The following is a 12862-nucleotide window of genomic DNA, read 5'->3' as shown; positions in this document are numbered from 1 at the left end:
AAGGCCCCATATAGGCTAGCCCCAGTTGAGATGAAGGAACTAGCTTCTCAACTGCAAGAGTTATTAGATAATGGAATGATAAGACCCAGTGTGTCGCCATGGGGAGCGCCAGTACTATGCGTAAAGAAAAAGGACGGCAGCATGAGATTATGCATAGAATATCGAGAGCTGAATAAGCTGACTATTAAGAATAGGTACCCTCTCCCCAGGATTGATGACCTATTCGACCAACTCAAGGGAGCTGTACATTTTTCCAAAATAGATTTGAGAACAGGATATCACCAGTTGAAAATCAAACCGAAAGATACCGAAGACTGCTTTTCGCACTAGGTATAGACACTATGAGTTCTTAGTCATGTCATTTGGGTTAACCAATGCACCCGCAGCCTTTATGGATTTGATGAACAGAGTGTTCAAAAAGTACCTGGATATATGTGTGATAGTTTTTATAGATGACATTCTGATCTACTCAAAGAAAGAGCAAGAACATGCAGAACATTTGAGGATAGTCTTAGAAATCTTGAGGAATGAGAAATTATATGCCAAGTTCTCAAAGTGCGAGTTTTGGTTGAGAGAAGTTCAGGTTTTAGGACATGTAGTGAGTAGCAAAGAAGTTTTAGTTGACCCTGCCAAAATAGAGGCGGTGTCCAATTGGGAAAGACCAACTACCCCAACAGAGGTTATGAGTTTTGTGGGTTTAGCAGGATATTACCGAAGGTTCGTGCAAGATTTTGCTAAGATAGCCGGTCCACTGACTAGACTTACCCGGAAGACAGAAAAGTTTGTATGGACAGAGAAATGTGAGGAAAGTTTTCAAGAGGTGAAAAGGAGGCTGGTGTCCGCACCAGTGCTCTCTCTTCCCAATGGAAAGGGAGAGTTTGTGATATACAGCGATGCATCGCTTAAAGGATTAGGATGTGTACTGATGCAGCACGGTAAAGTTATAGCGTATACCTCTCGACAATTGAAGAAATATGAGAGCAGATACCCTACGCATGATCTAGTATTAGCAGCCATAGTGTTTGCCCTAAAAATTTGGAGACACTACCTGTACGGTGAGAAATGTGAGATCTACACTGACCATAAAAGCCTCAAATATATTTTCACTCAGAAGGAACTGAACATGAGACATAGGAGATTGTTAGAGTTGATAAAAGACTACGACTGTTAAATTTTGTATCACCCGGGTAAAGCCAATGTGGTGGCTGACGCCCTTAGTAGGAAGGAAAGACTCAAGCTGATAATGACATTGGAGGAGTTAATTAAAGAATTTGAGAAGATGGAAATTGACGTGAGAATGACCGGTAAGGGAACAGAAGGATTATTTAAGATTAAGCTAGTGCCAGAGCTAACTGAAAATATACGAGTATGTCAGGAAAAGAAGATGAGTGAAGAAAGAGGAACATTGACCGGTGAAGAAGTGAGATGCGAGAAGGACGAGAAAGGGATCATGAGGTAAGCGTCTCGAATTTGGATTCCAAATGTGCAAGAGTTAAAGGATGAGCTGCTGCACGAAGGGCACAACTTTAGATATTCAATCCACCCAGGAAGTACGAAAATGTACCGTGACCTTAAGGAATATTATTGGTGGCCTAACATGAAAAGAGAAGTGGCAGAGTGGGTCAGCAAGTGCTTGACATGCCAGAGAGTGAAGGCTGAACACCAGCGACCTAGTGAACTGTTATGACCCCTGGAAATTCCGGAATGGAAATGGGAGCATATAGCCATGGATTTTGTGACATGCTTACCAAGAACAAAGACCAATCACGATGCCATATGGGTTGTCATAGATAGATTGACCAAGTCTGCACACTTCCTACCAATCAACGAAAGATACACCGTAGACAAATTGGTGGATATTTACTTGAAGGAAATTGTAGTTAGACACGGCGTTCCGGTAGCCATAGTGTCAGATAAAGACCCGAGGTTTAATTCCCGATTTTGGAGAAGCTTCCAGGAATGCGTAGGCACCAGACTAAACATGAGTACCGCCTACTACCCCCAGACTGATGGACAAAGGCGAAAGGACTATTCAGACCCTAGAAGATATGCTACGAGTGTGTGCCATTGATTTCAAAGGAAATAGGGATGACCACTTACCCCTGATCGAATTTGCTTACAACAATAGTTATCACGCTAGCATAGGAATGCCCCCGTATGAAGCTTTTTACGGAAGGAGATGTCGCTCTCCCCTGTGTTGGGACGAAGTCGGAGAACACAAGATATTAGGACCAGAGTTAGTCCAGCAGACCAGAGAAATGGTAGGACTCATCAGGAAAAGAGTGGTAGCAGCCCAGGACAGACAAAAGAAGTACGCCGACCAGACCAGGAAGGATAGGGAATACGAAGTGGGAGATTCTGTGCTATTGAAGGTATCTCCATGGAAAGGAGTGATGAGATTTGGGAAGAAAGGGAAGCTGAGTCCCAGATTTATAGGACCCTTTGAAATTTTGAGAAGAATAGGACCTCTAGCTTACGAGCTCGCCTTGCCTCCTAATTTGCAACAAGTGCACAACGTGTTCCACGTGTCCATGTTAAGGAAGTACCATGCAGATGCATGACATGTAATAGAATACGAACAGGTAGAGTTACAACCATACCTGACCTACATTGAGCAACCAGTAAGGATAATGGACCAAAAAGAGCAAGTGCTGAGGAACAAGACTGTGAAGATGGTTAGGATCTTATGGAGAAATCAAAATGTTGAGGAATCAACTTGGGAATTTGAAGACGCAATGAGGAATAGATATCCCCACTTATTTTCTAATTGATTCCGGGACGGAATCCTTGTTAGAGGGGAAGACTGTAATAACTCGAAATTTTGAGACCTTGTAAAACGTTTAATGAATAATAACCTTGACGGACGGGAAAAACTTTTGAGCCCACACTATGTAGTACATGAGGAAATGAGTTTCGGAGTTGATATTGCGATTATATGTACTAAATGAGTGTATGTAAACGCTATTAGTTTTCAAAGAAAATGAACTTTGAAAAACGACCGTACTTACGACTCATTGAGGATTACGGGGATCACAATATAATTACGAGATTAAAACCCTACGGATTTATATTCAAGTATGATAAATAAAAATATAAGGAATAAATACTAAAGGAATTACGTCGCGAACCATTTACGAATAAGTATTATGGAAACGTTTAAGCGACCGAGCGAACGCGTAAACGATTAAATAAATGTAACGCACTAACTAAATCATGGTAAGAAAGTAACCATGGTTACTTCATCAAATAGTGATCTAACCATAGGATGATCAAGCTAGCTATCAAAATAGTGTGCTAAGGAAGCTAACACATGTAGTTAGCGTGTAAGCTAGCAAGCTACTTAGATTTTGTCCCCAAGATTTGCAACAAGAATAAACCTAGGATTCAACCTAAGAGAATAAAAATCAAGTGGAAGATATCACACCCATTTCCTAGAAGCAACCTAGAGAAGCAACTAAGAGAAGCAACCAAGAGAAGCAAGTATAAATACGCCCCCCCGTCACCTTGCTTCCATTCGGCCCCTTCAAGAAAGAGGAAGAAATCCAAATTCAAATCTCAAAATCTAGCCATGGTAAAATCATCCCATTAATTCTAAATCTTCCTAGCAATTAAACTAAGGTAAGAAAATTATTTCATCGCTTTTTATCAAGGTTTTATGGGTGAAATAAAATCAAGAAAGTCACTAGTGAATAGTATGAATAGTAACCTCTCTTTGGTTTCTTGATTTCAATGGTGGTTTTAGGTTCCAAAAATTATACCAAGCACTTCCAAGCCTCCACCATCCTCAAGAACACATCTCAAGATTTCAAGAAAGGTAAAAATATTTGGCCCAACTTTATTTAAGATTCATTTTAAGATCCATTTAGTATGTGGTAGTAAACCTAGTTCAATGAGTGGTATTGATGAAATCTTGGTGTTTAAGTTAAGTAGATTTAAGGTTGATTGTTGTTGCCTCAAGAACATGATGTTCTTGAGAGGAGTTTGTGTGTTGATGATGAAATAATGATTGTTGGTGGTTGTGTTAAGAGTTAGGGCGTAAACGAAACCCCGATCGTAAACGTAACTCCGTTAAAACCAACAAATCGTAACTTTAAGTTTCTGCAGAAAGTCCCGAAGTTGTAAACTGTAGTTTCTTGAAAAATAACCCTTGATTATGTTAGAAAATGTGATATGGATCGTTTAGGCGCTTGAATCGCTTGATTCCAATTTACGGATCAAAAGTTATGACCATTTTACTAAAAGTGATTTACGCGACAAAAATTGCTACGAATTATGAACTTTAAAAATATAAAGGATCGACTTAAATGTGTTCATAAATCATGAAATTTTTATAGAGAGTAAAATATTGAGTTTCCTAACTGTCATTAAAATTTCAAGTGAAAATAATGATTTCTAAATTTTATAAAAATATCGGAGCCGAGACCACGCGAGTAGAAACCGTAAGAATCCATAAGCGGAGGCGACGACGATAATGAGAATAAACCTAAGATACTTAGAAAAATGAAGCGACCATGATGTGAATAAGGACTTAAAGGAATAATAAGGGTAATATAAGTTGAGAGGGTGCATAATAAGTAGCACATGAGTGAGAGTCACCGTAAATTAGAACGGGACTAACGAAGTGAATTGTGTTTATGGTTATAGATTTTCGAGCAGAACATAGAGCATCCTCCACCTCAAGATACCCAAGCAAGTGTACAAACCCAACTCCATTTTACAGTTGTGTTGTGAAAGGATTGTTTTACTATCATTGCATAAATACCATACTTGACATGATACGTAGTTGTTGAATTTTCATATAATGTAGCGATGTTGTATGATAAGTATCTATCGTGAAATGTTAATTCCGCTATAAGCGTGAAATATTATATAAGACCGGGAGTCGGTCGGGATTTAAGATAAAAACCCGGGAATCATTCCGATGATATTATAGGACGGTTATAAGTCCATAGTAGTACGTTTTAAAAGGACTCAACGTCCACTTACGAGACATTAAAAATACCTCGAACTTTTATTAAAACGATTTCCTAACGATCATATTCCCTCAACTATATTTTATTGTTCGAATAATAAATATTATATACCTATTCTTTTATCATGGGAGTAGTATACCCCAACAATTATTTATTTCAAACCTGATTAATCATTAAAGATTATTAACTACGTAGACATAAACTAGTTGAGGAAGATTATTTTAAATATTCTTTTAGAGAGTAAACTCATTCGAGGTTTAATTATTTATCGATTATCATTTAATTATTTATTAATTATTAAAGGGTTTATTATTGATTTAAAAATCATAGAACCAAATTTAAACTACTTTCTGATTTCGAAGATCATTCGAATAATTTCAGATCGTCGGAGAATATTATCCCGACTTATTTAATATTTTGAATATAGTTTCAAGGATAAACTTTTTCCCCTTATTTAATTATCTGTTGACAACGGTCAACTCATATCCCTAGTACTTCCTCTGAAATCTTCCGAAGTACATATATATATATATATAAAGTAAAGCTATGCCTATCAACAAGTAAAATGCTTGGAGGAACTTCGATGTGGTTCGAGTTCTCGAGATATGTTAGGATTTTCTAAAGGACAAGGGAGGGGTAGGATCCAAGTACTCCGTGTATTGGATAGACTACTGGTACCGTAGGAGACGGTACAATATGTACCTATGGATCTGCGAAGTGTGTGTATACCCGAAATGAGGACACATAGCCCGTATGCGGCAAGGGTGATAACCAGGATACGAATGTGTCGTCCTTCTACTAGTAGAAAAGGTTACTTTTATCGCAGTACGACTGATCATCGTATGCGGTGGCTCCAACGAATGTCCAAATTCTTCCAATTGGAATTATGATGCAATACCGTAACCCAAGCTTAGGTGCTGGGATTACTATTAAGGTATTCGCAGGATAATAAAATCCCTTAAAGAATTGTTTTCATAAGAAGGTGTGTGTCACCAAGGAAAACTATTTTCAAATAAAATATAATTATCGTATATGATGTTATAATACAGTCATTTTCATACTGTACATTATTATGCTGGGCATTATAGCTCACACTTATTTTCTTAAATTGACACTACACAACAGTGAATCAAGATGCCTTCCATGAGAACCACATCCATGAAATGGGTAGGATATGGCCAGCTGTTCCGTAGATTTTTTGGTGCTGTACCACAGGTAGTCCGAATAAGCTGGATTAGTTTTCAATTATTTTTAGTTTGACTTATTTATAAGTATGACTTATGTAAGATAATAAACAATAAACATATATTTGGCCGGAGGACTAGCTTTACTTAAAGGTTACTCCCCGGTTAGACTAAATTACTTTTGGGTTGTAATAATTATCACTTGATGGTTGAAAGTACTCTAGATATGATGGTTCATTTCCAAGACAATAACCTGTAAGTGTGTTGTGTGATAAGTGTGGGGTCGTGAAGCGTGAGTATTTACATATTGTAGTGTGAGTTGTTTGATTGTAATAATTTAGATGGCGTGGCCTCCGAGATTCCTGACCCCGGGTTTTGGGGCGCCACAGTTACTCCTCAGTTTGCTAGCCGTTCTGTCAAAACTTCAATGGGTATAGTTGAAGATGTGTTGATTAAGATAGGTGATTTTGTCTTCCCCGTCGATTTTGTTGTCCTAGAGACCGAACCAGTCAAAAATCTGAAAAATTAAATTCCCATCATTTTAGGAAGACCTTTTCTTGCCACGTCTAATGCCTTGATCAACTGTAGGAATGGATTAATGAAACTTACTTTTGGAAATATGACAATTGATCTCAATATTTTTAATGTAGGAAAACAACCCAATGAGCTTTTTGACCAACCCATAGATGTTAATATGATTGATGAGTTAGTTGATAATGAAATCATGAATGTTGATGATGTTCTTAGCTTTTGTCAATATTATTTTGGTCAAGATTGGGATGATACTAGTCATAAAAATGAGGTCAATGAAATGTTAGAGTCCACCATTCATAGTTCCAACAAAGAGTTAGAACCTTTTCCTTTGCCACTTTTTGAAGCTAGTGAATCCGTTTAGGCAACCAGAATTAGAACTCAAACCTCTTCCCGAAACTCTTAAGTATATATTTCTAGGTCCTTCTAAGTCTCTTCCAGTCATAATTGCATCTTATTTAACACCTTCTCAAGAAGAAGAACTCTTATATGTACTTAGAGATAGTAAGGAAGCCATAGGGTGGAGCGTATCTGACATCAAGGGCATCATCCCTGTCATTGTCCAACATAGGATTCACTTAGTTGATGATGCTAAACCGGTTAGAGAACCACAATGGAGGTTAAACCCAACTCTTAAGGGAGTTGTTAGAAAAGAAATCCTTAAATGTCTAGATAATGGAATCATCTATCCTATATCTGATAGTTAATGGGTCAGTCATGTTCAAGTAGTGCCTAAAAAGTCAGGGATCACTGTCGTTGTCAATGAGGATGATGAACTAGTTCCCACTCGTGTTCAGTCTGTTTGGAGAATGTGTATTGATTATAGGAAACTTAATGCTGCCACTAGGAAAGATCATTTTCCTCTACCCTTCATTGATCAAATGTTAGAAAGATTAGCAGGTCACTCTTACTACTATTTCCTAGATGGTTTTTCTGGATATTTCCAAATTTCCATTGCTCCCGAGGATCAAGAAAAAACCACTTTCACTTGTCCTTTTGGAACTTTTTCTTATCGATGCTTAGCTTTTGGTCTCACTACTGCCCCTGCCACCTTTCAAAGATGTATGATGAGCATATTCTCTGATATGGTAGGAGACTTCTTAGAAATCTTTATAGATGACTTTTCCATTTTTGGTTCCTCTTTTAATCAGTGTCTTAATCATCTTGACTTGGTTTTAAAACGATGTAAAGAAATAAACCTTGTTCTTAATTGGGAAAAATGTCATTTCATGGTTAAAGAAGGAATTATTCTTGGTCATAAAATTTCATCAAAGGGAATTGAAGTTGATAAAGCTAAAATTGATCTCATTGCTAATCTACCTCCACCAAAATTTATCAAAGAAATCCGTTCATTCTTGGGAGATGCTGGTATTTATAGGCGTTTCATTCAGGATTTTAGCAAAAAGGCTAGACCATTGACCAATCTTCTTTCTAAAGACATAAAATTTGAGTTCTCTAATGAATGTCTTCAATCTTTTGAACATCTTAAGAAAGAGTTAACCTCATCACCCATCATTCAACCCCCTAATTGGAATCAACCTTTTGAGCTTATGTGTGATGCGTCTGACTATGCTGTAGGGGCAGTTTTAGGACAAAGAATCAATAAGATACCTCATGTCATATATTATGCTAGTAAGACTCTAAATGATTCTCAAATTAACTACTCCACCACTGAAAAATAACTTCTAGCGGTAGTTTTTGCTCTTGAAAAGTTTAGGTCATATCTTATAGGCTCTAAAATCATTGTTTACACAGACCACTCCGCTCTTAAATATCTTTTCTCTAAGAAAGACTCGAAGGCCTGATTGATTAGGTGGGTCTTGTTGCTCCAAGAGTTTGACCTAGAAATCAGGGATAAGAAGGGTTCTGAAAATGTTGTTGCTGATCATCTTTCCCGTTTAATAGTGGAGTCCACCATTGATATGCCTGTGAATGAGTATTTTCCTGATGAACATCTTCTTTCCATATCTACCACTCCTTGGTTTGCTGATATTGTTAACACTGGTGACATTCCTTCTCATTGGTCTAAACAAGAAAAATCCAAATTTCTCTCACGAGCCAAATACTTCTTTTGGGATGATCACTATCTTTTTAAGTACTGTCCAGACCAAATCATTAGGAGGTGTGTTCCAAACCATGAGTTTATAAGTATACTTTCCTTTTGCCATGATCAGGCTTGTGGAGGTCACTTTAGTGCTAAAAAGATAGCTGCTAAAATACTTCAATGTGGTTTCTATTGGCCTAGTTTGTTTAAAGATTCTGCTAAATTTTGTGCCGCTTGTAGTGGGTGCCAACACTTAGAAAAGATAACTAGAAGAAACATGATGCCAATGAATCCAATCTTAGTTATCGAGATCTTTGATGTCTGGGGTATAGATTTTATGGGTCATTTTCTTAATTCTTTTGGTAACCTCTACATTCGCTTAGCGGTTGATTACGTGTCTAAATGGGTCAAAGCCATACCAACTAAGTCTAATGATAACAAGGTAGTTCTTAAGTTCTTGAAAGAGAATATCTTCTCTAGATTTGGTACGCCTAGAGCTATAATTAGTGACCAGGGTAAGCATTTCAAAATCCATCAGTTTGAGTCTCTTTTGAGGAATTATTCCATCACTCATAAGTTAGCCACACCTTACCATCCTCAGACTAGTGGTCAAGTAGAGGTCTCTAATAGGCAAATCAAATAAATTCTAGAGAAAACTGTCAATTCAAATAGGAAAGATTGGTCTGTTAGGTTGGTAGATGCACTTTGGGCTTATCGTACTGCTTTTAAGACCATTTTGGGTATGTGATAGGGATACAATAAGTCCTGATTTTATAATTAATGGGCTGCTAGGCCCAATAATAAGATGTATGATATTCAGACCAGAAAGGTTAAGCCTGATGGACCAGATCAGGCCTGGTGGAATAAAAAAAGGCCCAAAAACCCTGATTATTAATTAATTTCGTAATTAATTAATAAGGGAAAAAATCAGCTATTGAGAAGAGTCCCGATAAGGATATAAATCCTTATAGATTAGCCTCAAGGGAACCTAAAAGGATAAGGAATCAATTTCCTACTATCTAGGACTCCAAAGTCCATTCTAATTATGAGACTTACCCACCAAGTCTCCTATACCAAGTCCAATTCAAGGACCACCAACATCTATATAAGGGGCCTCACCCCACCGATCAGAACTACGTTTTTTGGCTTGATTCTCTAATTCACAGAGATACGTAGGCATCTCGTAAAGGCAGATTTAGCCACGAAACACGAGAGCAGCCATTAAAGGCCTTGAGCTCCCGAATCTTAGTAATAAATACAGCAAATAATAACCTTAGTTTTTTATCCATAACATTTGGCGCCGTCTGTGGGAAAAACAACAACAACCATGACGAGAACACGGAGAACAATTAGAGCTTTGGAGGAAGGAACACCATCAGGGACAACTCAGGTGATTTCGTCTACCGTGGAGATTCCTCCCCACTCAACTTATGCATCTACTCAAGGGGAAGCCCAGACAGGGGCAACTCAACCTCAGCCACAAGGGACAACTTCCCCGACTATTCAAGGTACGAATTCGCACGTTCAACAAGTACATATACCTGTGAATTCTCGACCCGTTGGGTATGAATATTCAACTATTGTTGCTACTAACCCCTCTTATGGGATGCCCCTTCACCCTGAGGTTGGAGGAAGCGGATATGCTGGGCGAAGCGAAGCACGAGGGCAGTCGCCCCCTATATAAGAGGCTTGGCTCCTATCCCCGAGGATCGGGAATTTTCTGGTCCTTACACTGATGAAACAGACTCCGAATCCTCAGATGATGAAGTAGCCCCAAGACGAAGGCGTCCTGACAAAGAGCCAATGGCTGATAGAAGGCAACGCCCTCAAAGCACCCAAGGGGCGAATCCCCAAGAAGTGCAGGAGAGGATCAGGGCTAATGAGGCTGAGATCCAAAGGCTGAGGCGTGACTTGGAAGCTCACCAGGCCACCAGAACCCAGATACCTCCTAGGGGGAGAAATCCTCCTCCTGTCATAGACCTGGATGGTCCGGCACGAAGAAGGGCTGTTATCCCAAGAACTGATCCAAGCAATCTCCTTCCCCTTGGAGATCCCGATGATCCAACCCCACCTTTCACAGAAGATATAATGAATGCCCATATCTCAAGGAAATTCAAGATGCCCACTATCAAAGCCTATGATGGCACGGGAGACCCCGCAAATCATGTTAGGACATTCTCTAATGCACTGCTGCTGCAACCCGTGAATGATGCTATAAAGTGTCGGGCCTTCCCTCAAACCCTGTCGGGTATGGCTCAAAGATGGTACAGCCGCTTGCCCCCAAACTCTATTGGGTCGTTCCGGGAGTTAAGTCAGGCTTTCATTAAGCAGTTCATCAGTGGGAGAGTTCATGAGAAAAGTTCAGCATCTCTCATGAGTATTGTGCAAGGAGCAAAGGAATCTTTGAGAGACTACCTGAATCGTTTTACAAAGGAGGCTTTAAAAGTCCCAGACCTTGATGATAAGGTAGCCATGATAGCACTGCAACAAGGAACTAGGGATGAGTTTTTCAAAATGTCCTTGGCCAAACGTCCCCCTGAAAATATGTTGCAGCTCCAGGAGAGGGCAGGGAAGTATATCAAGGTTGAAGAAAGCATGAGGAAGACCGTAGTAAGTAATGAGCCCACGGGAGGAAAGAAGCGAAAAACTGATCTGGAGTATATCGCTAAGGACAAGTATCCTAGAACCGAACAAAATCCTGATTCAATCCCCAAGAAGGGAGGACCTGGGCAAAAGTTCACTGAATACGCTAAGCTGAATGCTCCTAGAAGTCAGATTTTGATGGAGATTGAGAAAGACAGAGATATTCGCTGGCCTAAGCCCTTGAAGGCTGATCCCGCCAAACTAGATAAGGGCAAGTATTGCAGATTCCACAAAGATGTTGGCCATGACACCGATGAGTGTAGGCAATTGAAAGACGAAATTGAGTTTTTGATTCGAAAAGGAAGATTGAATAAGTATACTGGAGAAGGAGGGGACAGGAATAATAATGGAAGGAAGAACTTTGATGATCGAAGGAGGGACCAAGACGATCAGGGGCGAAATCCCCAACCCAGAGGGCCGGTTATAAATGCAATCTTAGGAGGGCCGCGACGCCCTCGAGGACCTGTGATAAACACGATCTTTGGAGGCCCAACTGCTGCTGGATTGTCCAAAAATTCCAGAAAGGCATATACTAGGGAGGTTATGCATATTGTTGGAGAAGCCCCGAAGAGGGCCAGGATAAAAGTAACATTGGCTTTTGATGATTCCGACCTAGAGGGTGTCAAGTTTCCTCATGACGACCCGCTGGTCATAACACCGATAATAGGAAACAGCCCGGTCAAGAGGGTCCTTGTGGATAATGGTGCTTCTGTGGATATCTTGCTCCACGACACCTTTCTAAGGATGGGGTATAATGACTCCCAGTTAACACCAACCGACATGCCGATATACGAGTTTGCTGGAGTAGAATGTCCCGTTGAAGGGATAATCAAATTGCCAACCACCATAGGCACGGAACCAAGGCAAGCAACGCAGATGTTGGACTTTGTGGTGGTAAAGGCTAGTTCAACCTATAATGCAATCATGGGAAGAACAGGGATACATGCCTTTAAGGCAGTCCCCTCTTCCTACCATTCAGTCATGAAGTTTCCCACCCGAAACGGGATTGGAGAAGAGAAAGGAGATCAAAAAATGGCTAGAAGCTGTTATGTGGCCTCTTTGAGGGCAGATGGAGTCGGGGGGCAGGTTCTTCCTATTGAAGATATGGATGTTCGAGAAAATGATGAGAATAGAGGAAGGCCAGCAGAAGAATTGGTTTCGGTTCCTTTAGACCCCGAGAATCCCGAGAGGATGACTTTCATTGGAGCCACATTAGAGAAGCCTCTTAGAGGGAAGTTAATGAAATTTTTACAAGAAAATAGTGATGTGTTTGCATGGTCAGCAGCTGATATGCCAGGCATAGACCCAGAGTTAATTACTCACAAGCTAAACGTAGATCCAAGCCGGAAGACAGTGAAACAAAAGAAAAGAAATTTTGCCCCGGAAAGACAAGAGGCTATAAAACAGGAAGTAGAAAAGCTCTTAGAGGCTGGTTTCATTAAGGAGATCCAATTTCCGGAATGGTTAGCCAACCCTGTAATGGTGAA

Source organism: Apium graveolens, chromosome 5 (assembly GCF_009905375.1).
Source record: "Apium graveolens cultivar Ventura chromosome 5, ASM990537v1, whole genome shotgun sequence".
NCBI lineage: Eukaryota > Viridiplantae > Streptophyta > Magnoliopsida > Apiales > Apiaceae > Apium > Apium graveolens.
Note: the sequence above shows the minus strand (reverse complement) of the source record.